The 26,291-nt window shown below is 45.1% G+C and overlaps 1 pseudogene; it reads left to right on the top strand.

Moving 5' to 3' along the window:
• The first annotated feature begins 8,594 nt into the window (after positions 1-8,594).
• On the top strand, positions 8,595-10,253 carry LOC122475812 (annotated as a pseudogene).
• Positions 10,254-26,291: the final 16,038 nt, after the last annotated feature.

The following is a 26,291-nucleotide window of genomic DNA, read 5'->3' as shown; positions in this document are numbered from 1 at the left end:
GGGGGCGTGGATGCAGACAAGGCTTTGAAAGAACTTGGCAGAGAAGAGACGAAACGACGGACTGTTAGCTGCAGGAGAGTAGGGTCAAAAAGAGGTTGGTTTTAGGTGGGGAGATCTGAGCATGCTCACAGCCTGAGACAGCGAAGCAGGGGCAAGGAAAGATGAATCAGAGGGAAGAGAAGCTGAGAACAGACCCCACTTGTCAAGTATCCTAAGGGGTCGATGACAGCTGGCTGGGCCCAGAGCTCTGGGTGCACACAGAGCTGGAAATACAAGCTCTCCGCCGGCTCCAAGCCCCTCTCGCCCCAACCCCACTGAGTCTTGGGGGGAGACCCGCAGGCCTTCTGCCCCAGCCTGTCTCTCCTGCACTCCCCCTCCCGCCCCCACCAGACACATGGCCCGCAGTTTGCCCTGCCGTGTAGCACACCAATTAAAGAATCAGCCTTCTCCAGGCACCAGCAGCTCCTCGTCTGGCAGCCCATGGCCCAGCTCCATCCCTGACCCCAGTCCACAGGGCACCAGCCGTGGGTTTCTTGGCTTCTCTGGCCTTGACTGCAGCCAAAGAAGTATCTCTGGGCAATCTACCTGCCACCCCACCAGCGCTTAGAAGACCCCAAGTCGGCCCTGCCACATAACAGACTCGTTGGAGCTCCCTGCACAGGCCACCCCATCCTGGCCAATGCATCCTCCCCAGTCCGGTCTTCCTGGACTCCCCAGACACCACCCCCAGGGATGCAGGGGCAGGGATCCCCTACTGTCCCTCCCCACAGTGGGCAGGAAGGGAAATCAAGGCAGGGGAGTTCATGTGGCTGCTGTGAGAGGTTGGGCAGGATGGCATCTGGCCTCCCTAATGCTTCCCTATTCCTTTCCACGCGTCCAACAGTGCCCTTTCCCCCCAGGAAAGCGAAATATGCCCACTACCTTTTGTATGTTCTGAGAGGGACAACAAGGCCATGAAGATTGGGGGAAAGAGGCAAGAAAGGGCCGAAGTAGAGTTTCTAAATTAAATTCAGGACACCCAGTTAAAATTTCTTAACAGCTCTGTTGATACGTAATTTACATACCATAAAGTTCACCCGTTTGAAGTGTACAACTCAGGGATTTTTTTTTTTCAGTATAATTACGGAATTGTGCAACCGTCACCATAATTTAATCTTAGAACATTCTCATCGCCCTCCAAAAAAACCTTGCAGTCACTTCCCTACCCCTACCCACTCCTACACAGACCCAGGCAGTTACTAATATACTTGCTGTGTCTGTGGATCTTGCTGTTCTGGCCCCCTCGTGTAAGTGAAACGGGACCCTACGTGGTCCTTTGTGACTGGCTTCTTTCCCTTGGCATGATGTTTTCAAAGTCCATCTATACTGTGCAGGTGCCAGCGCTTCGCTCTTTTTGAGGACTGAATAATATTCCATCGCGTGTCTGCACCACATTTTGTTTATCCATTCATCAGTTGACGGACGTAGGGGTCGTTTCTACTTTGAGACCATTGTAAATAATCCCGCCGTGAAATTCGTGTACGAGTTTTTGCGTGAACACACGTTTTCACTTGTTTCGGGTAGACGCAGACAGAAGAAGGGGTAGAACCACGTGTCTGGGCCTTCGTCACGTCTACCCCAGGTGTTGGCAGCCTGCCCGGTGCAGAAGCTATTATGACCCCCTTTAACGGGTCAAAACGCAGAGGCTCAGAGGGAGGCCTGGGGCCACCAAAGCCTAGAACTGAAACATGAGCTCAGGCCTCTGATTCCCAGTCCAGGGTTCTTTGGAACAGATCACAATGAGCCCCCCTCAGAGAGTCGGCCGTCCACCCGAGGGAACGAAACATCTGGAATTTGAAAAGCAACATAGTCAATGTGAATAGTCACCTCGTCACACTGAACTCCTCATTAGGTGCTCTGGGGACCCTGTCCTGGGGTGAGGGCTTAAACGGAAGCCGAGGCTTCTGGGAAAGGAGCGGGGCGAAAAACTCATGGGTGGGAAGGCCCCTCTCCTCCGCTGGGACCCCTGGGAGTCTGTCGCAGACCCCACCACACACAGGCTTCCACAGCGATTGTCTGACGGACGCCCCACCCAGCAGGGACAGGAGCCAGGAGACTAGGCACTGACTCCATCGCACTGCGGAATCCAAACCGGTCCACATTCTTGGGAAAAGAACAGACAATCTCAGGCTTGGCCACGGATTCTGGCTTCAGCCCCTTCTCTCAGCTCCAGTCTTATGCTGATCTTAAGCAGAACTCTAAATGCCAATTGGGGATTATTCCATTCACATCCACTTCACCCCTCTGCCCTGAACCCAAAGGCCCTGTCACCAGAGAGCCCTGGGCGTGAAAGGTCTTCGCACTAAGTGCGTTTTCCTGAAGTCAGGGTGGCCAGGGGGGCTGTGGCCTGGGCTCCCTGCCGCCTCTGCAGGCCCAGCCCAAAGGCCCAAGTTCCAGGCCAGAGGAACAAACAGGAGTTTGCTGAAGTGTTGACCTGTACCGTAAGAGCCACCCACTCTATCTGGCTGGTCAGGTGCGTGGGAGACACAGACAAACCGTCCAGTTGCCAGGCTTTTCTATTTTAACCGCTTTCCGTGGCCCACAAGTTGGACAGGCTTCATCCAGGGCCGAAAATAGGGTTCTAGTGCTTAATAGAGCTCAGGAAGTATTTATTGAATACTGAATGTTCAGAATAGCATCGTACAAGAGAACAAGAAGGAAGTCTAGCAACGCCTTATTGTTTGGGACGCATTTAACTCTCACAGCATTGCTGGGGAACTTAGTGTAATTATTTTCCCATTTCGCAGGCCAGGAAACTGAGGCGCAGGGAGGTGCCTGGGTGGGCGAAGCAGTAGCATCCGGCAGTAGCCAGTGGCAGCCTCCCCGCTCACGGCCGCTGCCTGGGCCTCGGGCTCCCCCTGCTGGCCGGACGGAAGTCTGGGCGTGGGGTGAATTGTTGGCTGGGGCCGGCCCCCCACTCTCCTTCCCCAGCCCACTCAGGGCTGGGTTCCTGAGGCTGGGAGGAGGAGCCATATCTGGGCTCAAGGAATGGGCGACCCGCAGGTGCACTGCACCAAGTGTCAGGTTAGATGCTCCAGCAACAGAGTGCACCAGACCAGTGGGAGACGGACAGCGCCCCCTGCCCCCCCCCCACCGTCCCCAGGCTTCGTCTTCCTCATCTGGAAAGTTGTAGCACTAAGAAGGCTGGGGCCTAGGGATGCCAGCAAATCTGCCCACTCGGAGGGCATGCAGAGGCGCCTGTCTCCTGACGCCCAAACCAAAGTGCTTGGTTGCCTTTTTTTCCAGGCAAAGTCTCCTAAACCAGCCCAAAGCGATGGGATCGTTCCTATTTGGACAAATCTCCAGAGAAAAGGGCTTTCTAGCTTCCTTTACTTTCCACCCTAACCTCATCTAGCTGCTCTCAATTTTGACAATGAAAAAGGCTAATTTAGGCCCAGCCACCTCTTGCTCCTTTGGGAAGTGGGGGACTGCTGGCTCTCAGCCCAGCGTTTTGTTAATTCCATCCACCTGGAAGGTTCCGGGTTTGGTCTGTGCAGTCAAACGATACTTAGTGTCGGGCTTTGAGCACATTACTTAACCAAGAAGACTCCGTTTTCTCACCTGTAAAATGGAAGCTATACTTTCAGGAAGGGCTGTTGGAAGAATTCAGCGATAAATTATAAAATCAGCGCTGTGTATATCACGAGGGTTCTGTAAGCGCTACTAATAATTAGCACTGTTTTCATAGTTCTTACTCTTGCACTTAACTAAAGAGAAACGGGGTGAGGGGTGCGGCACACAGGTAGTTCTGGGCAAAAAGGCGCGGACTGTCCCGTCCTGTCGCCTCCTTGTGCGCCCCTTATCTGCAAGGGGAGGGGCGGCAGCTGCTTCCCTCCCCTGCCCGGGCCCTGACCCAGCCAAGGGCCTGGCACAGCCACTGGAACTGGCCCAAATGCCTCGGGTTTAGGACTAGGTAGAGGACAGCTGGGGATGGGGGAGGAGGGTGAAGGGGCAGAAAAGGAACACTCTCCTCTCTATGTCCACTTACCCTGCTGCTTCCTAAGCCTTTCGGGTCAGCCTGGAACCTCTGACCTCCCTACTGCCTTAATCCTGGGGGTGGGCCGGGGGGTTGGGTGGGTGGGAGGCCTTCTCCCTCTTTCCCTCCTTTATCCTCTGCCCTCTCATACCTCCTCTCTGTGGCTGAACCCACCCACTGCAGCCCACCCCCCCATGCCCCGACTCCCTCTCCCACCCACGTGCTGCCCAGCTGTCACCGGCGCTGAGCTGGGCACTCCGCCTGCCTGCACCGCTCATGAATCGCCAGCATTCACACTCTGGCCCCAGAGCCTCCACCTGTTCCCCTCGGTCTGAGCAGCAGGGCTGTGTGGCCCCATCTGTTGTCCTCCATCCAGGATTCAATGCAAGAGACTAAACTTCAAAACCCCCAGCTTCCACCTGCCAGGATGGAGGTGGGGAGGACTGGCTGAGAGGCAAGGGTCTGGATCAGGGGCATCCTTGTCTCCTAGAAGAGCAGGCCTTTTTCCCCCCACCCCAGTCCCACCGGTACTGTCTGAAGCAACCTACATACCCGTGGGGGGGGGGGGGTTGCAAAAAATCCACTCTTCCCAAAAGGACATTTGATATTTAGTAACATTCTCTTATTACGTTTTATTCCTTCATGGCCAGCGCCGGAATCTGGGCTGGTCAATGCACAACGAAAACAGAAAGACACAACAGTGGCAACATTCGTTTAATCAATTTTTTGTTATACAAGCAATATGTGAATACATTTTCCTTGATTAAAAACAAAAATGAAACCATTGCAGTTCAGGCTCAAATTCCCTTTGACCGGTCCCCCACATCCGGACCCCTTTTCCTGAACAAAGGGGGACCACTGTGATCAGCCTGGCCATGTATTTACATAATATATCCTCAGAAAATCTAGCGTACTATCCTGTGGGCTTGGGTTTTGCTGTTAATTTTTACATAAATTATAACTACAAATATTCTGCAACTAAATTCACTTTTAAAAAAAAAAGATTTTATCTGTCTGAGTCGGTACATATAGATCCACAACAATCTTTTTAAATCCTACATAATATTCTGAGTATGGACACATAATGGTATACTTAGCTATTTCCCTATGGATAGACATTCAGGTTGTCTCTCTTTTTCTTCCATGACAAACATTGTGTCCCTCTCATAGGCTTGAGCTTTCTGTCATAGTCCTGCCTGATCCTATGTTCCCACCCCTTGTGGGCAAGAGAGTTTATCATTTACACTGTTTTCAGGATACACAACTAGCAAAAGTGACCTTAAGAGCATTTTCCTACCAATTTGTTGTAATTCTTTTCAAAATCCTGGGTCCCACTAAGATGATTTCTTTCTTCTTCTCTTTTTTTTAATATAACTTATTGTTGATTTAGCTGACATACAGTGTATATACAGTGTGCTCTTGGCTTTGGGAGTAGATTCCCATGACTCATCGCTTACAGACAACACCCAGTGTTCATCCAAACAGGCGCCCTCTTCGATGTCCATCACCCATCTTCCCCTCCCCCCGCCTCCCCCATCAACCCTCAGTTTGTTCTCTGTAATTGAGTCTTCTATGGTTTGCCTCCTTCTCTGTTTGACTGTTGTTTTCCCCTTCCCTTCCCCCATGGTCCTCCGTTAAGTTTCTCAGATTCCACATATGAGTAAAAACATGTATCTGTCTTTCTCTGACCGACATATTTCACTTAGCGTAATACCCCCCCCCCATTCCATCCACGTTGTTGCAAATGGCAAGATTTCATTCTTTCTCATTGCCAAGTGGTATTCCAATTGTATATATAAACCACACCACTAAGATGATTTCTATATCCACTTGGGGGCAAATTACTGTTCTGGGAAAGAGAGCTGTGGTCAAGGAGGCAGAAGGAGACACAAGAGAGAGCAAAGAGAGGAGCAAGTGAACAGGGAGGAATAAGAAAAAGAAGTAAAAGAACCTGCATATTACAGCCCTCTCTGCAACAGGGAAAACCCGGAACTGTCTGGCAGAAGGGAAACAGTTAAGTGAAACTTGGCACATCTATTCTATGGAATATCATGCAGCCATTGAAATGATAATTACGAAGACCATGTAGGAGCACGGAAAATGCCTCTGATATGAAGTTAAAAAGTAGACTACAAAATTAAAACGGCCTCATGATTACAACCCTGCAACATGATGGGCGCATAGAAAGACGGGAAGGGAATCTAGACAAGCGAACACAGCCGGCTTTGTTGTGGCAGCAGAATTGGGGGTGCACTATTGTGTCATCACCTACTTCCATTACCATTGCCATAATGTTGTTTTGGGTAATAGATGACTGAGGCTACATAGCAATTGGAAGAAGGCAGGGAAGGAAAATGAATAAAAGAAAAGAAGAAGAGAGGGAGGGAGGAGGTCATGGATGAAGAGCTGAGGAAGGGAGGTTGGAGTAAAAGCTTGTGTTCTGGGGGTTAGACCATCTTTAGCCATCATGTTGGCCCCAGGGTTGACTCAGGCTGCTCCTCCAGGGTCTTCGGTCTGAAAACACTTTGCACCGTACACAGAAGATGTACACCCCCGCTCCTGTTGCCCTCCAGAATTTTTTAAAGCCTACCAAGGAGTTAGGGATACCACGTTCAGGATTTTAAGGGACTCGGTCTAGCGGGTAGGGAGATGTGAGGACATAGCTACGTAAGCAATGACAGATCATCAACCAATGCTCAACCAGAGGTCTCATCCTATGAAGCTGGAGGCTATAGGGTCCCAGAAGGCTTCACGAGCTGGGTCTCAAAGAGAGGCAGGAGATTGGCAGGTAGAGAAAAGGGGGTGGCATCTATCCTACGTAGAAGGCACACGTGCAAAGGCACTGGGACCTAAACACATACACACAGCGCACATACACCACCATGTAGCATGGCTAAACAGAGGGCTCAGGAAGAACAGACGTGTGTGATGAGGTCTTGAATTTATCCGAGAGCAAAGAGAAGCACTGAGGCGTCTGATCAGAGCAGTACCGCACTCTAAGTTGTGCCTTGGACAGATGACCCTTGAGACAATGAGGAGGGTGGGTGGGAGTAAGCCAAAGTGGAGAAAAGGAACATCATTTATGAGGCTATTTTAAGAGTTCTGGTGGGAAGGAACAGGACCCTAAACTGGAGCAGTTAATGGGATGGAGGCAGAGGGACTAACTCAAGAAATTCTTATGTAGAAATGATAGAACATTATTCTTTCATGCAGCGAACATCTTTGAGGGTCTGCTATGGCACTGAGCATTCAGAGACAGAAGACAGTCTCTGTCCTAAGAGGGGATGATGGACAGGGAGACAGATGGTTCGAGATAGCTGTGAAAAGTGCCACAGTAGGGATAAGCCGGTGAGGGGGGACCGGAGAGGGGGTCAGGGGCAGATGGGATGTGGGAAGGCAGGGAGGTGCTTCTAGGTCCCTGCCTCAGATGTTATATGGACAGTGGAGCCCATTGACTGGGTCAGGGAGTTCAGGACAAAGGCGTGTCTGCGGGCAGATGACGATCGTGACCTGGGCCTCTCACTCTCACTTTGCTCCTACCCCACTGAGAAGAGCCAAATGTGGCTTAGGCTGTCTGTTGCCATCCCAGTTGAATGAATCACATGGAAAGCACCTAGAATAGTTCCTGGCACAGAGTAAGTGCCCAACAAATGCTAACTTAAAGGAAACAAGTAAAACGTGCAGAAACTTAAAGCAAGATTCACACTTAACAGGCTGCCTTTCTCTCCATGAGACCAGGGGACAGACTCGTAGCCCTGTGGCCCAGAAAGGCAGTCCACCAGAGACTTTTGGCCAAACCAGACCTCAACCTCCCAAGAAGAGGTTGTTAAAAAGAGAGTGTGGCTAGGGGCGCCTGGGTGGCTCAGTCGGTTAAGCGTCCGACTCTTGATTCCGACTCAGGTCATGATCTCATGGTCATGATCTCATGGTTGTGAGATCGAGTTCCCCATGGGGCTCTGCACTGAGCACGGAGCCCGCTTGGGATTCTCTCTCTCCTTATCTCTCTGCCCCTCCTCTCTCTCTCCCTCTCTCCCTCTCTCTCTCTCAAAATAAATAAACTTAAAAAGAGAGAGAGAGAGTGGCTAGAAACACGCAAAAACAGAGTTCACTGCTGGTCTGGCTCCTGCAAAGAAAAGCAAAGATGGGGGCAGAAGGGTCTCAGCAGTTTAGTCCCATTGAAAGGAGTTTGAACGGCATCCATCATTTTACGACTACGGACCATGCACTTTGCAAATCACATTCATTGCCTGATACCATGGAGTAAGTCCCCGAAATTGTGAATTTTCTTTCTTCCTGGGCTTTCGTTCGAAGTTTGGAAGAAGATGAAGCAGGGTGTGGAGACACTGTTTATGTTGATGCTGTTGGGTGATGACATCATGGAAACGTGTCGGAAAGATTTACTGAACTGCTTTCCCACCACGTGGAATTAAAAGGCTTTGAAGGACCCAACTCATCAGACCTCAGGCGGCTCGCGTCTTACTGATGTGACAAGACTTGTAAACACTCTCGTCTTGAATGTAAAACACTGCTGATGCATTGGACGGAGGAAATGCTCATGTTGAACTTAAGCTGGGCCCATAGACACAGTGACTGACCACTGGAATCTGCTCTTGTTTCTTATTGCTTGACTACTCTGAGCACAATGAAGTCACTGGTGGTAAAGAAAGGCAGTGCTATCTCATGGGCATGAAATCACCTTTTAGGAGAAATTCTCAGGTTTTGACAAGTAGGAATTTCGCTTTAAGTTTCTGTATCTTTTACCTTGTTAAAGTTAACATCTGCTGAGTGTTTATACGTTCCAGGCACTATCCTTGGCCTCACAATAAATCTGTGGAGGAGTTTCTTCTCATCGCACAATAACAAAAAGGAGACACAGACAGGTTAAGAAGCAAACTTTTAAGTGGGAGACCTTGGACTCTGACCCCGGCAGTCTGATGTCAGTGCTCTTGGCCGCTTTTTATAAACTTGAGGATGGATCCAAATCATGGAGCCTCAGCCCTGTCAATGGGGCTTCGTCTCCACGGAACTTTCACGATGAAACTGAATTACACTCACCAAGTGGATTCACTTTTCCTAGAATTTCAGATCACACTGGATAACGCACCTGTTGTGTGGTCTCACTCGGGCAGTGTTTGGGTCCACTTCTTTCTTTTCATAAAACAACGGGGACAAACACTGCGAACTGTCACTGGTGATGTATATCTGGAGCCTGTGTCGACACGTGCCTGACCGAAGGACGCGCCACTGCTCCCTTTGTTAAACACCTGTCCTCTGGGACCTCACCGATATCCTCAAACCCACATCTAGCTCCGGCCCTTAGGAGTGTGTTTCTGTAGAAACTGTGTTAATTCGATTTGTACTGCGCTTGTGTTGCTGTTAAAGACCCGTGCATTTGATCGGCTAGCTTCACTATTATTAATTTTCAAAAGTGGTGGGCTTCAGGTTCTAAAGTATACCAGAGGAATTTACCGACTGATCCTGTCACTAAAGACAACCAAAACTACTGGGCAAAACAATGTTAAACACCTCTCTGTACGCTTTGGCTGCATCTACTGTGAGAATGAAGGCCATTCTCAGCAATCGGACTGTTGACGTTCCAGAAAACATCGACATCACTCGGAAGGGACGTGCCGTTACTGTGAGAGGCCCCAGAGGAACCCTGCAAAGGGGCTTCAATCACATCACTGCAAAACTCAGTCTCTTCGGAAGGAAAATGAAGAGGCTCCGAGCTGACAAATGGAGGGGAAATGGAAAAGAACCACTACCGTTCACAATATCTGTCGTCACGTACAGAGCATGATGAAGGGCATTACGCTGGGTTTCCGTTACAAAACGGGGTCTGGGAATGCTCACTTTCCCATCAACGTCATTGTTCAGGACAATGGTTCCCTTGTCGAAATCCGAAATTTTGTGGGTGAAAAATACATCCGCAGGGTTCAGATGAGGCCAAGCGTCGCTTATTCAGTATCTCAACCCCAGGAGGATGAGTTAACTCTTGAAGGAAATGACATTGAACTTGTATCAAACTAGCCGCTTTGATTCGGCAAGCCACAACAGTTAAAAAACAAGGATATCAGAAAATCTGGGGAGGGTATCTACATTTCTGAAAACGGAGCGGCTCAGCAGGCTGATGGATAAGATCTAAGTTGTCCAGCGACAGAAAGAGCAAGATGCCAAATGATTTTTCAGACTTATCTGTGAAATTTTAAAGATGGAATAAAAGCTGTATGGATTTGGGGATTTTCCTTAAGCCAAAACACACACACACACACACACACACACACACACACACAAATACCTCTTAAAAAAAATTTTTTTTTAATATTTAGTCGTTTTGGAGAGAGAAAGAGCGCACACATAAGGGGCAGATAGAGGGAGACAGAGGATCTGAAGCGGGCTCTGTGCTGACAGCAGAGAACCCCACGCGGGGCTCAAACTCAAGAACCACTAGACCACAACTTGAGCTGAAGTCGGACGCTTAGCCAACTGAGCCACCCAGGCACCCCAAAAACCCTCTTTTAAAATGCATCAGTCTGACTGGAAAAGAACGAAAGGTGAATTTGGAAGCCTAAAGTTGTGAAGGCAGGAGCCCAGAGAGAAGCCTCCCACTGACGTCAGCATTTACAAAAGCTTCCATTTTCACAAACCTCGCAAGGCATGGGAGGGCTGGTCAAAGGTGAGGAGTCCAACAGGAGCCTGCACCCCCCAGCATAAACTTGTAAGCCTAGAGCCCGTAGTAAATGAAAAACAGTCCTGGAGAAAAACACCTTCGACCCCAGGCATCGGAGAATCTCCACAGGCATGGCTCTAAGAAAACATGAGCTTAGTAAAAACGAATCACAAAACACAAAGAGACGGGATACCATAAGTGAGGTCCCACAAGGAAAAAAAGAGAGAGAGCATAGTGGCTCACCGCCCAGAGCAATTTTGCCCTGCAGGCATAATGGTTGTCATACTTGGAAAGAGAAAAATGTGGGCTACTGGAATCTAGTGTGTAGAGCCCAGGGAAGCTGTTGAACATCCTACAATGCACAGGACAGCTTCCCACAATATGGATTCGTGTCTCGCCCATAATGTCAACAGTGTCAAGGTCGAGAAGCCCTGAGATAGCAGAACCAAATCTGCAAAGCTTCTGCTGGGGAATTATCAGAAATAGTATAGGCGATAAGTAAAGGTGCAAACTTAAAGAAATATAAAAGAAGGAATTTGACATATGAGTAAAGAGCAAGGCAGTGTATTATCAAGCAGATGGGAAGAAGAACCAGAAAAAAATTCTAAAAATGAATTAAATAAGACAACTGGAATTAAAAATTAGTGGAAGAACGATTTTAGAAAACAGCTTTGAATTATCTAGCAAAATTGAAGGTATACATAGTCTGTGACCCAACAATTTCACTCCTAGTATATAACCTGGAGAAACTCACGCACATGTGCTCCCATATACATGTAAAATAATAAATACATACACAAATGCATATACGATATTCAGACCAGCATGGTTGAAAGTAGTTAGTTCCTCCTCAAAAAGGGGGAAGAACTAACCCAACAAGATAGAATGAAATATCCAACAAAAAAAGAATGAAAATGTATAATATACTCATACAACAGACTACCTCACAGCAGTGAAAGTAAGTGAACCACAGGTACAAACTTGGATTAACTTTCGAACAGCATGTTGAATGAAAGAAGCCTCCAAATATGTACAGATTATTAAGTTAAAAGAAAACATGGGGCGCCTGGGTGGCTCAGTCGGTTAAGCGTCCGACTTCACCCGGGTCACGATCTCGCGGTCCGTGAGTTCCAGCCCCGCGTCGGGCTCTGGGCTGATGGCTCAGAGCCTGGAGTCTGTTTCCGACTCTGTGTCTCCCTCTCTCTCTGCCCCTCCCCCGTTCATGCTCTGTCTCTCTCTGTCCCAAAAATAAATAAAGGTTGAAAAAAAAACAAAAAAAGAAAACAAACAAAAACGGACAGAGCGGATAAAACTATGAAGAGAAGCAGAGACTTTAATTACGTTGAAGTCAGGGTGGTGGTTACCTCTGGTGGAAGAAGAGGTTAGAGAGCAAGAGAGGACACACAAGGGGCTTCGGGACTATTGACAATGTTCTATTTGTAGGGTGATTACTTGGAATTTGTTTTATAATTAATTGTTAAGATGTGCATTTATTTTTTTCACACTTTTCTGAACCGTGTTGCCTTTTCCCAATTAAAAAAAATGTTTCTAGGGGCGCCTGGGTGGCTCAGTCGGTTGGGTGTCCGACTTCGGCTCAGGTCATGATCTCACGGTTTGTGAGTTTGAGCCCCGCGTCGGGCTCTGTGCTGACAGCTCAGAGCCTAGAGCCTGCTTTGGATTCTGTCTCCTTCTCTCTCTGCCCCTCCCCACTTGAGCTCTGTGTCTCTGTCTCTCAAAAATAAAATAAATGTAAAAAAAAAAAGTTTCTAAAATGAAGTGGGTAGGTTTAACAGCAAATAGGACAAAGCTGAAGTGAGAATTATCGTACTGGAAGACAAATCTGAAAAAATTATTCGGAACAGTTAATATAACAGTTAAAATAACACTTAAAATAACTGTTATTTTATAACAGTTAAAATAACTCGGAACAGCAGTTCGGAGACACAAAGAGATGAAAAGTATGACAGAAAAATTAAATTGGAATTCTGGAAGACATGAGAGAAAGAAGGTGCAGAGTAATATTTGAAGAGTTAGTGGCTGAAATTTTCTTGGAACCGAAGACTGAAAACTCTCCACTAACTGGGGAAGACCACCTAATCACAAACAGTATAAATAAAAAATAATCCACACCTACCTACACCACAGCACAGTGAAATTTTCAGAATGTCTTAATTTTTTTAATTCAAAAGAATGAAAATATATTAAAAGCAGTCAGAGAGAAAAGATATATCACCTTCAAGTAAAGGACAATTAGACTGCTTTTTTTCATCAATAGTGAAAGCCAGAGGACAGCAGACTTATATTTGTAATGTACAAAAAAAAAAAAACCCTGTCATCCTAGAATTATTATTCTTAGTGAAAGTATCATCCATGAAAGAAAGACACATAAAAATATGTAATAATTAATGGATTAAAGAGTAAATTATAACGGAAATTAGAAATAGTTAGAAAAGCTTAAAAACAAAAGCACTACATGTCAAATTTGTTAAATATAACTAAAGTGGTACTTTAGAGGGAAATCATAATCTTAAATGTTTCTGTCAGAAAATAAAAAGATTGCAAATTAATGTGTTAACCATTCAATTTCAGAAATTTAATAAAGAATAATAGATTAAGCTCAAAGAAAGAGGGAACAAGAAAATAAAGATGAGAACCAGAATTAATAAAATAGAAAATAGAATCCGTAATGCCCAAAGTTAGGGTTTTTTTTGAAAAGCCCAATAAAATTGATAAATTCTCTGCCAAGACTGATCATCCTACGGCACGAATAATCAAGTAGGAAAGGGAAGATACAATATACAAAAAAAATCAAGGAAAAAGGGGACAAAATTACATGGGCCACAAGGATTTTGAAAAGATAGTAAGATGATATTAAGAAAAATTTTATGTGCAAAATTTTGGAACTTTAGATGACATGGGAAAATTCCTAGGAAAATATAATTTACCAAAACTAACTCAAGGAAAACCATCTGAATAGTCTTTTACCCAATGAGGAAATCGAGTCAGGAGTTCTACAAAAATTCAAGAAATAAATAATTCCAGTCTTACAAAAACTCTTCTAGAAGTATCGAAAGGAGAAAACTCCCCACCTAATTTTACAAACGTAGCATGACTTTGATACCAAAACTGGATCAAAAAAAAGGTACAAGAACATCATTTTATAGGCCGTTTATTCCCATGAATACACATGCAAACTCTAAACCAAAATATTAGCAAACCACATATAACAACATATGGAAATATACTACATCTTGACCAACGGTTTGTTCTAGGAATGAAAGCTGCTCTCTCATTTTGTTTAAGAAAATCAATTAATGTAATTCACCACATTAACAGATTAAAGGAGATAGATCATCTCCCTTGCTACAAAAAAAAAAAGGAAAAAAAAGAAAAAAAAAAACCCAACCATTCGATTAAATATCTGTACCTGATAAAAAAAACTTTAGCAAACTAGAAGCAGAAGGAAATTGATAAAAGATAGCCTTTAAAAACTCCCAGGAAACACTATACATAATGGTGAATCTTTGAAAGAGTCCCTACAAGTTCAGGAACAAGAAGAGAGTATACACTATCATTCCCATTGACCTGGAACTTCTAAGCAAGACACAGAAGGTGGGAAAGGAGAAAAGGAAGGCAGGAAAAAAGTTACAAGAATTGATAAGAGTCAAAATTGTTATTTTTCATAGATGATAAGATTATCTGTGTGACAAACCCTAAAGAATCCACAGATAATTAGAATAAATGGAAGCATTTTGCAGGGTGACTGGCCAAAAAAATCAATATACAGAAATCAATTTCACTTCATTTTATTTCCATGAACCAGCAAAAACAGAGAATATAACTTTTAAAACCATAGCCATACACAATAAGATCAAAATATAAAGTAACTAGGAATATATCTAACACAAGATTGCAAGATTTTTATGAAGACATATTTAAAACTTTATTGGAAGACATTAAAGGGGAATTATTATTTCATGTAACAAACAGTTGTGCATAACCCATTACATGTCAAGTGGTTCTAATGCTTTATAATTATTAACCTACTAACTCCTATAATCAAATCAAAGAAAGACTTTATTATTATAATCATCCCATTTCTAGGCAAGGACACTAGAAACTATCACAGGGTCACAAAGCTACTGATTTTCAATGCAGGAGGCAAATCACATCACTAATGTGACCCGTGTAGAAGCCAAGGCCTGGGCTGCCCCATTTATTAAGCACCTTCTATTATTCTGGTCATTGCTCTAGAAACTAAGATACAGTGAAAAACAAGACAGATGTGGTCCCCACTTTCATTGAGTTTTTAGTCTAGGGAGGATTTTTGCTTCTACCTATAAAAACATAATTGGCATCAAATTATCCCACACACTGAGAACTTTAAAAGCTAGATAAAAGTGTTTGAAGGCACAAAGCCATGGCAGCCAAGACTTGAAGGACCAAGATCCAAAGAAAAGGGAAATGTACTCAGCTAATCCCAACATTGTAAAGACAATTTTTCATCAAGTAATTTGCCTAAATTGTGCACATGTAAGGCAATGCTTCAAGAAACCAGGTAGAAATTTTGGCAATGCTATGGTTCAGGAAAGACAAATTAGAGTTCAGGCTTTCAATTTAGCCAGTGGAAGAACTATATCCTAGAAGTAAGGGTCACATGGAAACAGACAAGTCTCAATTGAATCAAGTTAATTTGATCATAATCTATCTGCCTGCCAGAAGAAAATTAAATCCTTATCTGGAGGAAGTTAACATAATCTAGAGCTTCTACAATTTATCAGAAACGATATCTAACAATCAATCAAAAATTGTCAACACAAAAGATTGAAAGCCAAGAGGGAAAAATGAAAAGACCCTTATCCCCAAGAAGAAGAAAATCCAGACCCATAGGTGATTCAGATTTTTTATTTACCAGACACAGACTTTAAAATAACTATGATTAACGTATTCAAGAAAATACATTAAAGGATGGTATATTTCAGCAGAGGGCTACAATCTCAAAATGGAGGGCCCAGGACTGAAAAATACAATAACATAATTAACAACAAATAATTCATTTGATGGGTCTAACAGCAGATTAGAGTATTGATGAACTGGAAAATGAATCAATAGAAAAATTCAGATTAAAATTAAAATGACTCTCCCAAAAAGGTGGAAAACATGTTAGACACATAGCATACAGTTAAAATCCCAACATATGTGTAATTGGTGTGACGGGAGAAAAGAAAGATAAGACAGATGCAGTATTTGAAGATCCTTCAAATATAAGCATTCTAAATCCTATAATATCCCAAACTCATAGAGGAGGTGGGGAGGGGGGTGTTGAAATAGGTGAAGGGGATTAAGAATATACTTATTGTGATGAGCACTAATACACAGAATTGCTGAATCACTGTATTGTACACATAAAACCAATATAACACTATATGTTAATTATACTTGAATACACACACACACACACACACACACACACACACACACACAGAGGGAAAAAAGAAATGAAGAAACACAACAAAAGGGCAAAAACAACAACAGAAATGAAGCCATAGATTCAAGAATGTCCATACCCTACCCCAGAAAAAAAAAAAAACCCTATAATTACATCGTAGTAAAACTGGAGAGAACAAAAACAAAGAGAAAATGTTAAAAGTAGGTGCGCTAAAAAGATACAGTGTTGCAAAGAACAACTATAATACAACAAGCAAACTTTTCAACAGAAACAATGAAAGCAGAAGACAATGGAATAACATCTTTACAGTGCTAAAAACACATAACTTCAGATTTAGAGTTTATAAACAGCAAAAATAACCTTGGAGTGACATCGGCAAGATGGCGGAGTAGGGAACAGCAGGCTTTGTTCTCCCACAAAAAACAACAGACTTCTATCCACAAACAAAACTAGCCCTGGGAGGGCTTAGTCGTCCAATTAAGAATCTATAGCAATGCCACAGAGCAAAAATCGAGAAAAACCACAAAGAGATTGCTAGGGATGTTGACTTAGCTGAGCTGTCTGGAGATGGCTAGGAATAAAGGGTGGGAGCTGTCAGTATCAGCCCCATGGCAGTGCCATCAGGGTCCTTGATGGCCTGCTCCATGGGGACACCAGCAGCTTTTGCCAGCAGGGTAACCAACAGCCTCACACCACATACAAAACTCAGTTCAGATACAGAGACCTAAATGTGAACATTCAAACAAAACAATGTCTGGAAGAAAACAGAAAAAAAGTATCTTCATGACCTTGCGATAGGCAAAGATTTCCTAAACAGGAACAAAAATCCCTAACTCTAAAGGAAAGTAAGTGAAAAGACATCTTAAGAGAGTGAAAAGGAAACCAGAGAGGGAGAAGATATCTGTAATACTTCTCTCTGACAAAGGACTACTATCAAGAATATGAGGGGGGCGCCTGGGTGGTTCAGTCAGTGAAGCCTCTGACTTCGGTTCAGGTCATGATCTTAACGGTTCGTGAGTTCAAGCCCCATGTCCAGCTCTGTGCTGACAGCACAGAGCCTGCTTGGGATTCTCTGTCTGCCCCTCCCCCCCTCAAAATAAATAAACTTTAAAAATATAAACATGAGGAAGTCCTACAATCAATAAGAAAATGATAAAGAATCTAATAGAAAAATGGGCAAAGTACTTGAACAGGAAATTCACAAATGAAGAAATATGAATGGCCAATAAATATATGGAAAAAAAATGCTCAACTTTATTAGTCATCAGGGATACGCAAATTTTCACCACAGGAGATGCCATTCTGTTCCCTCCAGATAAACAAACAAAATTTTTAAGTTTGACAATATCACTATTAGCGGAAGTGCAAATTGATGTAGTCGCCTTGGAAAGCAGGATTTATGTTATCTAATGAAGATGTATATACTCTGTGAGGCAACAATTCTACTTCTACGTATACACCCTAGGGCAAGTCTTCCCTGCAGAAGAAGAATATTCGTGGCAGCCTAGCATCCAATACTCCCAAACTGGAATGACGGATACTTTTCATCAGCAATAGAATTGGGAAGTAATTCACACAATGAATTCTGCACTATAATTAAAAAACAATGAACGGCAACACGTGCAACACAGATGAAAGAAGCTAGTCACACGAGAAGATGTGTGTGTGCTTTGCTTCCACTGAGAAAATATTCAAAAATATATGAAATCAAACAGTATGTCATTTCGGAGTAGAAATGTGATAAAACCGTAAAGAGAAGCAAGGGAATCATGAGCACAGAATTAATGATGAAGGTTAACTCGGATCAAGGAGGGAATGGGTAAGATTAGGGAGGCATTCAAAGGCAATGTTGCCATGTTCTGTTCCTTAAAATAGATAGCAGGACCATGAGTGTTTGTTGAATTTTTATTGTTATACACACATTATAACTTACAAATGTTACTTCTTATTTAGTGATTTTTTAATGTTTATTTTTGAGGGAGAGAGAGAGAGCAGGGAGGGGCAGAGAGAGAGGGGTGGAGAGAATCCCAAGCAGGATCAAAGGCTAACAGTGCAGAGCTCGATACAGGGCTCAACCACACAAACTGTGCGATCATGACCAGAGCTGAAATCAAGAGTCAGACACTTAACCAACTGAGCCACGCAGGGCCCCTATTTAGTTAAATTTGATACGGCATTTAGAACTTTATGTATTTCACATACATATGGATTTCTGGTCAATTGGCTTGTGATGGAAAAAACATGGCTGCCCCTATACTAGGTTTCACCTAAGAAGCAGACCACAGTCATTTTCATTGTCTCCATGAAGGCCCTGTTGGAATGCTCTTCCTGAGAAGAGGGAATGTCCTGACCAATATGTTTATATAGCGTATCAGTCAGCTTGGGCTGCCATAATAAAATACCACAGGTAGGGTGGCTTAAACACTGTTCTGGAGGCTGGAAGACTAAGACCAGGGTGTCAGCACCGTCAGGTTCTGGTGAGGGCCCTCTTCCTGGCTTCCTTCCACTTCTTGCTCTGCTCACATGGCCTTTCCTCAGTGAATACACTTGGAGAGAGAGTAAGCTTTCTGGTGTCTCTTCTGAAAAGGGCACTTCCCTTTTAAGTGGGGATCCCACTGTGGGGGCCCCACCCTCATGACCTCATCCAATCCTAATTGCTTCCCAAAGATTCCATCTCCAAATGCCATCTCCCTGGGAGTTGGGGCTTCAACATCTGCATTTGCGGGGGAAATAAACATTCAGTCCATAGCATGTAGCCACCCAGATGAGCTAGTTATTATAATTAGCTAATATATTATTTTAACTAGCTAATTATTGCAGGTTGAGAGGGGCACGCAGGACTTATACGTGTTTTTAGTGAGTAGGAACGAGAAGAAAGGAAGGGACCAAGGATTCTCACCTCATCCCCCCCCAGCAAGGTTAAGGGTTTGCTTAGCTCTGGGGACTCAGAGAGCCACTGCTTCTGAGCCCCTTTGCTGTGGGTGGTGCCTGCCTCATAGTCCCCTCAGGTTTTCTGGGCACATTCCATCCGCCTTACAGCCGCTAGCCCTCCCCAACGGAGGGAGAACAGTGCTTCTGGGCAATTTCTTTAAACGGGCATTTCCTTCCAAAAGAACTGTTCCCCAGAGATTTCCTCGACATCTGCAATGATGGAGAGTCCACACAGAGGCTTGGGAAGAGCTTTACATTCTAAATTGGACAAAATAAAAATCCTGCCAGAAACAGAAGAAGATGGGGAAGGATGGAGACAAGGATCTAGGAAGCTTCTGCTTGTGGTCTCGGTATTGGGGTTTCATAGAACAGATGGCCAGGGGTTATTTATAACTTGCAACAGGCAGAGCTGAGATCCGTGAAATGCCAGGGGCTTGGCTGACAATGGATGGGGCCAGGGTAGGGACTGAAACTGCTAGAATGCTAGCTGCGTGTGCGTATGTGTGTGTGTGCATGTGTGTGTCTGTGCACATGCATGTGTGTGCATGCGCACGCGCGTGTGTGTGTGTGTATGTATGTGTGTGGTGGGGGATGGGGATACATCATGGAAAGGTTATGGAACCCAAGCCCCATCCTATGGGCTAGGTGGGAAATCCCCCAGAGAACCACTGCTTTCAAGAATAATAATAGTCCCACTAATAATAATAAATAGTAACTAACACATTGTTAGCTGGTGTGGTGCCAGGCATTAAGCTAAATGTATTATTATGCCCATTCTCCAAATGAGAAAACTGAGGCTTAGTGAGGATAAGTAACCGACCTAGGGCCTCATAACTCTAAGTGATGAAGCCCTCTGCCTGGCTCCCTGCCTTATATGGAAAGGAGGAAAGATCAAGGATCTAGACATCTTCCACTGTCACATCAGCCCTTAGCCACCTCAAGAGGCAAGATCACAAGGGGTAGAAATCCGGACCAGGAAATTTGAGGTGGTTAGAAGGGGACATGACCTGTCAGAGCCAGGGGAGGTACAGACGGAGGCTCTGGACAATGTGTGTGTATATGTGTGTGTACACGTGTGTGTGTGTGCATCCAGGTGATCACTCAGCTGAAGGCAATGTGATTATACATAGAAGACATTACATGTATATTAAATGAATATTTCCTGGCTCTCGAAGACAAGGCAGGCAGGCTGCTGAAGTCCAATATGGTTTACTCCAGTCTGCCATCTGTCACCTTAAGCAAGTCACTTCCTTCTCTCTACTTCTCAGTTTCTCCTCTTTAAAATGAGGCAGTTGGTCTAAGATTCTTTCCAGCTCTGATCATCTATGCATCTATGGCTTCACTGGAGTTAGCAGGTGGGGGGGAGGGGGAGGGTTGAGGTTGTCAGGGTCGGAAGTCAAGCTCTTGGCTACCAACCTCCCCAGCCAAGAACCAAGCCTTGGCAAGGACGGCCAGCAAGAGCAAAGCAAAAGAACACAAGTCAGGAGGCTTGTCTCTGTTGGCTCCATGTGGCAGGGAACAAGGCCATGATCATGCCAACACCCACTCCCAGGGCTATAGGCACTGGTGCCAGGCGTGCCCGCCAACGAGTGGATGGAATGTTCCTAAATTCACGCCTCTAGGAGCGAGGCTGTCTGCCTCAGAATCAGCAAACCACCAGACGGCTTGATGCAGCTCACCATTCCTGCAACAGCCCTTTTGAAGGTCAAGGTGTCCGGCCTCCTGTCTCAATTCGTTTACAATTCCGTTCCCCTCTGAATGACATCTTGACTCATCCCAGTGGGTACCACCAGCATCCAAAGGATCAGGAATTCACCCCAGGTCACAGAGCATGACATGGAGGCTATGATGTTCAGGTCAGCCCAGAGAAAGAAAAATGGCCTGAACACTCATTCTGTGCCATAGCAGGGACTTGCTTTGATGACATGGGCTCCATTGTTTAGCTCAGCTAATCAGCAAGTATGTAATGAACAGCTACGTGTGCACTTGCTGAATACCTACTATATACCCACTGTAAGGAAGAGTTGTTCACCAAGGTTTTCCAAGGCTTGAGTCTGAGGTAGTAGACATTAATGGAGGAGACCATCCACCAACTTTGGAGTTGGCCAGGCTAGGTTCTAATCCTGCCTCCACCTTCTATTAGTACTATTAACGAATTTCTTAACCATTCTTAACAAATTTCAGACTCCTGGTCTGAAAACTGAGGGAATACCTACTTCATAGCATTATCGTAGGGACCAAAGAGTTCATGTGTATAAAGCATTTATCACAGTGCCTGACAAACAGGAAAGTCCTAAATGGTGATGTAGTTGTTGATGATGACCTAGTAAGGATAGTCACGTTGTCCCCCTTGAGTCAATCCTACTTTGGACCCAGATGACTTCCCCTGACCAGCCAACGCCTACCAGGTGGCACTAGATGGAGAATGCAGCTGCCTCTGGGTTCAGGAATCCAAGAAAACACTGCCCCTCGCCCCTGGACCAGGAAGTACAAGAGCCTCACTAGCCAACAAAGGAAACAGTCTCTTTTGATAATCTGGTCACAGTCAAGAAATATGAAGAGCAGGCAACTGGAGACTTAGGAAGCCAGACACAGAGTTGGGAAAGCAGCCTTATTGAAAGACAGGGGTGGGGAGTCTAGCCCAGTCTGGGAAGAGCAGGTGCCTGAGTTCCTGTCCCAGTCTGGCCCTCTGACCCGTGTCCCAAGGCCTCCACTTCCCCATCTATGAATCATCTATAGACCAAGGGGAGCCGTGGCCAGCAATCTGAAGTCAGGGCTATGTCTCCGCTGTGGAGGGAGGACATGCAGCATGTGAGTTAGCCAATGTCTGGCTACAGGAACTCCATCAATGGTCTGAGAGGGTGCAAGGCCGGCACTTGAGGAATAAAAACAGCCTGCTGAGGAAAAGTCCCTGGGCCTGGGAACCAAGCCCACGCAACCCCACCCCTACCACCCGGAAGCCATCTGCTTTCAGCTGCAGAAAAGCAAACAGGTCCTGCCTTGGGCTGGCCCAAGCCCCCAAGGAGAGGGGAATGCAGACAGGCAATATGGCCCAGGGAAAACGCTCCAGGCACCAGGGCCAGAGGGCAGAACGCAGTGTTCCCACAGCCCGCAATTCAGGGAATGCAACAGATGGATCTGCCCCAACTCCAGGGAAACATTTGGTTCCTTGTCTCACACCGACTCGCTGGAGAGGATGGTGAGGAGGGCCTGGTGATAGACAAACAAAAAAAGAAGGTCGGGAAGGTCAGGGAAGCCAAGCCAGGAAGCTAAGCACAAACTTCCTAAGACCCTTCCAGAGGCTTTGAGCACGGGGTAACAAAATGCCAAAGCTGGAAGGGACCTTCCAGAACACTGAATCCATCCCTTTGTTTTACAGATCAGGAAACTGAGGCCCCCAGAGAAGTCAGCATAGCACAGTGGAAAGAAACTGCGGAGAGAGACAGGAACGAATTATTTAAAGACGGCGTGGTTTGATCCAGGTTCCTTAACACCTCTGAGCCTCAGAGAAGTTTCCCCTTTGTACAACAGGGATTCTGTCGCTACTCCATATACTTGGGAGAAATGAGTGGGGTAATGCACATAGGCCATTTAGCACTGTGGCCAGCACAGAGTAGAGACGCAGTAAATGTTGGCTTCCATTTTGCAAGGTCACATAGGAATCGACAGCAGAGCTAGGACTAGAATACAAATGTCCTGACTCTCCACTCGATGAGTTACACCACATTCCTCATCCCAGCTAAAGGAAAGAGTCAAAGACAAGATATGCCTATAATGTGCTATTAGGGTGGGGTAGGGTGGGGGTGAAGTGATGTTGGAAGGGATTTTCTCATGGCCAAAGCATGGGAATGTATTACCAAGGGTTCCATTTTGGGAGCTTATTTAAGTGTGTGCCTGGGACGGATTAAAGGCTGGGAGTGAACTAAATGTCATCTCAATGACCTGTTCAGCCCGCAGATGCTAGAATTCGACTTACCCAGAGCATGGCTGGTTGCACCCCTCCCTAACTCCCCGCCTCCAAAAGAAAAGAAACAAATATGCATTCACTCATTCATTCATTCATTCAACATCTATTGAGTATATGTCATGCCCAGAGTAACAGGTTTTCTAATTAGCATTTTGTTATGAGAAAACAGTTTCCAAGATATCAAATGAATAAAAGGTCACGCAATTAGCAAGCAGCAGAGTTAGGACTCAATGCCATTTCTGTCTGCTCTTTGCCCCATGCCATCCACATCTCCGGTCTTCCGATGAGGAGAAAAGAATTAAGATCGTGCCAAGGCCTGATAACCTCAGTGGTGGACATGGACAGAAAGAAGGTCTTGGGACAACTTCTGGCTGGCCCCTTCCTGAGGACAGAAGTAGCCCTTGGAGGCTGCTCTGTGACCTCAATCCTGGAGCTGCTCAGCATTCTCTGGGGGCCCCCCCTGGGTAGGAATCTCTCTCTAGGACTCCACAGCTCCCTCAACAGGGCCCCTCCCTGCAACATCCTCACCACCTGGGAGCTCTCCTGGGTCTGCCATATTCACATCTCTGTCCTGAGTACCGAGGGGCAAGCAAAGAAAGAAATTCAGAGCCTGAGGACAAAGACACAGTCCCTGTCTGATGGAGAGACATACTCTTGTGTCCTCAAGGAGCCCCCCACTCATTAGGGAAGATGCAGCCCTCTCCCCAGAGAACTCCCAGGATGACAGAGCAAAAGAAAAAAAACACTACTGCTGCTTCCAGGAAGCTCCCAGTCTGATGGGGGAGACATGGACAGAAGGCAGGTTCAACAGTGATAACGGAGCTAAAGTTTATTGAATATATACTAAGTGCCAAGCACTTTATAAATATGAACTCATTTAATCTATACAACAACCCTATGAGACAGGTCTTATTTTTATCCTTATTAAAAGATTTAAAAAGTAGAGGCACAGAAAGGTCAAGCCACTTACATAAGATCACCAAGCTAAAAAGTGACAATGCCAGAATTAAAACCCAGGTAGTCTGGCTCAGGGGTCTCTCAAGTAAAAGACCAAGAAAAAGCAAGCAGTCCAGTTGCCGTGGATTCCAGGTAACTGATGATAGTGGATCTGGTCTGAGAAGGCTGCCTGAGGAGCATAGTGTCTCAGGTCTTGCTTGGAACTGAGGACCCGGGGATAAGGTTCCAGAAAGCCCTGGAGCAGAGAGAGCAGGCCTACTGAGATCTGGGTGGGAGCAGTAGATGTAGAACCCCTGGAGGAGGAAGACCAGGAGCACTTGTGAAGAGTTTAGATGAAGCACCTGCAAAAGGCCAGTGAGCCTGCCATGGAGGGAGCTGGCTGGGACAGAGGAGCCCCAAAGCAGAGAGGAATTTGCTTGGGGAAGAGCACAAGGAAATATCTGATGTGAAACTTTCCATGGGAAGGTTCTTCAGCACCAAGCCTGGGGGTGAGACTGGGGATGGGGAGTTGGAGAGGAGGCAAGCAGCTTGTCAATGGCTCAGCCATACGCTCCCCCCGACCCCCAGGCCCAACAGGGCTCCCCAGCACAGCTCTCTTTAGTGCACCCATCTCAAATACTCTAACTAGTTGATTATTGACTAACATACTAATCATGAGTTGGGCTTTGGCATGAGACGGCTCTGTTTGTGGTCCTAGCTTTACAGTTTACCAACTGCCTACCCTCTCTGGGCTCTGGATGCTCATCTGCAAAATGCTGATGATAGTAATTACCTTACGGGGATTGTTGTGAGGGTTAAATGAGTTACAGTTATCTAGCACTTAGAACAGATCTTGGCAGAAAGGACTCAATAAGTAATGATCCATGGGTCATTTAAAAGTTTAATTGCCAATTACTTGGGGATTTTCTAGAAGTCTCTGTTATTGGTTTCCAGTTTGATTCCATGGTGGTCAGGGCACATGCTCTTTCTGGAATAAGTATTTTTAAATCTATTGAGACTTTTTTAGTAGCTCAGCATATGATCTACCTTGGTCAGTGTCCCATGTGCCACCTATTGTTGGGTGGAAAACCCTACAAACATCAGCTGGCAAACTGATGGAATGAGTCGTCTTCTGTTTCTTCATTGATTTTACCTACTTATTCTGTGAATTACCAAGAGAGGATTTGTGAAATCTCTAACTAAAATCTTGGATGTATTGGGGCGCCTGGGCGGCTCAGTCAGTTGGGCGTCCGGCTTCGGCTCAGGTCATGATCTTACAGTTTGTGGGTTCAAGCCGCTCATCAGGCTCTGTGCTGACAGCTCAGAGCCTGGAGCCTGCTTCGAATTCTGTGTCTCCCTCTCTCTCTGCTCTTCCCCTGCTCATGTTCTGTCTCTCTCTCTCTCTCTCTCCCCTTCAAAATTAATAAAAACATTACAATCTTGGATTTATCTGTTTCTCCTGAAGTTTTGTCATTTTTGCTTCATCTATTTTGAAGGTCTATTATTAGGCACATAGACATTCAAAAATGAACATGTCTTATTGATGAATTGACCCCTTTATCATGATGTAGTATCTCTCTTTATCCCTAGTAATATTCCTTGTTCTGAAATTTGTTTTCTGATACTAAGATAGCCACTCCACATTTTTTTTAAGATTTTTTTATTTTTTAAGTAATCTCTACACCCAACATGGGGCTCAAACTCACAATCCCAAGATCGAGAGTCACATGCTCCACCAACTCAGCCAGCCAGGATCCCTCAAATTTCCTATGATTAGTGTCTGCATGGTACGTATGTTTCCATCATTTTACTCTCAACCTGTGTCTTTATGTGTCAAGTTAATTTCTTGCAGACAGCCTATAGTTGGATATTGCTGTTTATTCAGTCATACTATTTACATTTAATGCAGTGATACAGTTGGGAGTAAATCTACCATCTCATAAATTGTCTTCAATTTGTCCCATCTGCTCTTCGTTCCTCTTTGTCTCTTTTCCCGTCTTCTTTTAGATTAACCGAGTATTTTTTACCATTCCAATTTATCTCTAGCATTCGCTTATTAGCTTCATTTTAGTTTTTAGCAGCTCCTCTAGCGGTAACAATAGGCATCTTTAACCTTTCAGTCTCCTCTCAAATAATATTATGCTATTTCACATATAATGCAGAAACCTTATAACAGTATATTTCCCACCTCCCCTCCTCTGTACTGTTGTTCTCATAACTCTATTTTTATATTATATACCCTACAACACATTGTTACTATTTTTGCCTTAAATAGGCAACTATCTTTTAAATAAAATTTTAAATGGGGGAGGGGGGCATTTGG

This window comes from Prionailurus bengalensis, chromosome E4 (assembly GCF_016509475.1).
Source record: "Prionailurus bengalensis isolate Pbe53 chromosome E4, Fcat_Pben_1.1_paternal_pri, whole genome shotgun sequence".
Lineage (NCBI taxonomy): Eukaryota > Metazoa > Chordata > Mammalia > Carnivora > Felidae > Prionailurus > Prionailurus bengalensis.
This window is presented reverse-complemented; position numbering and strand designations above follow the sequence as displayed.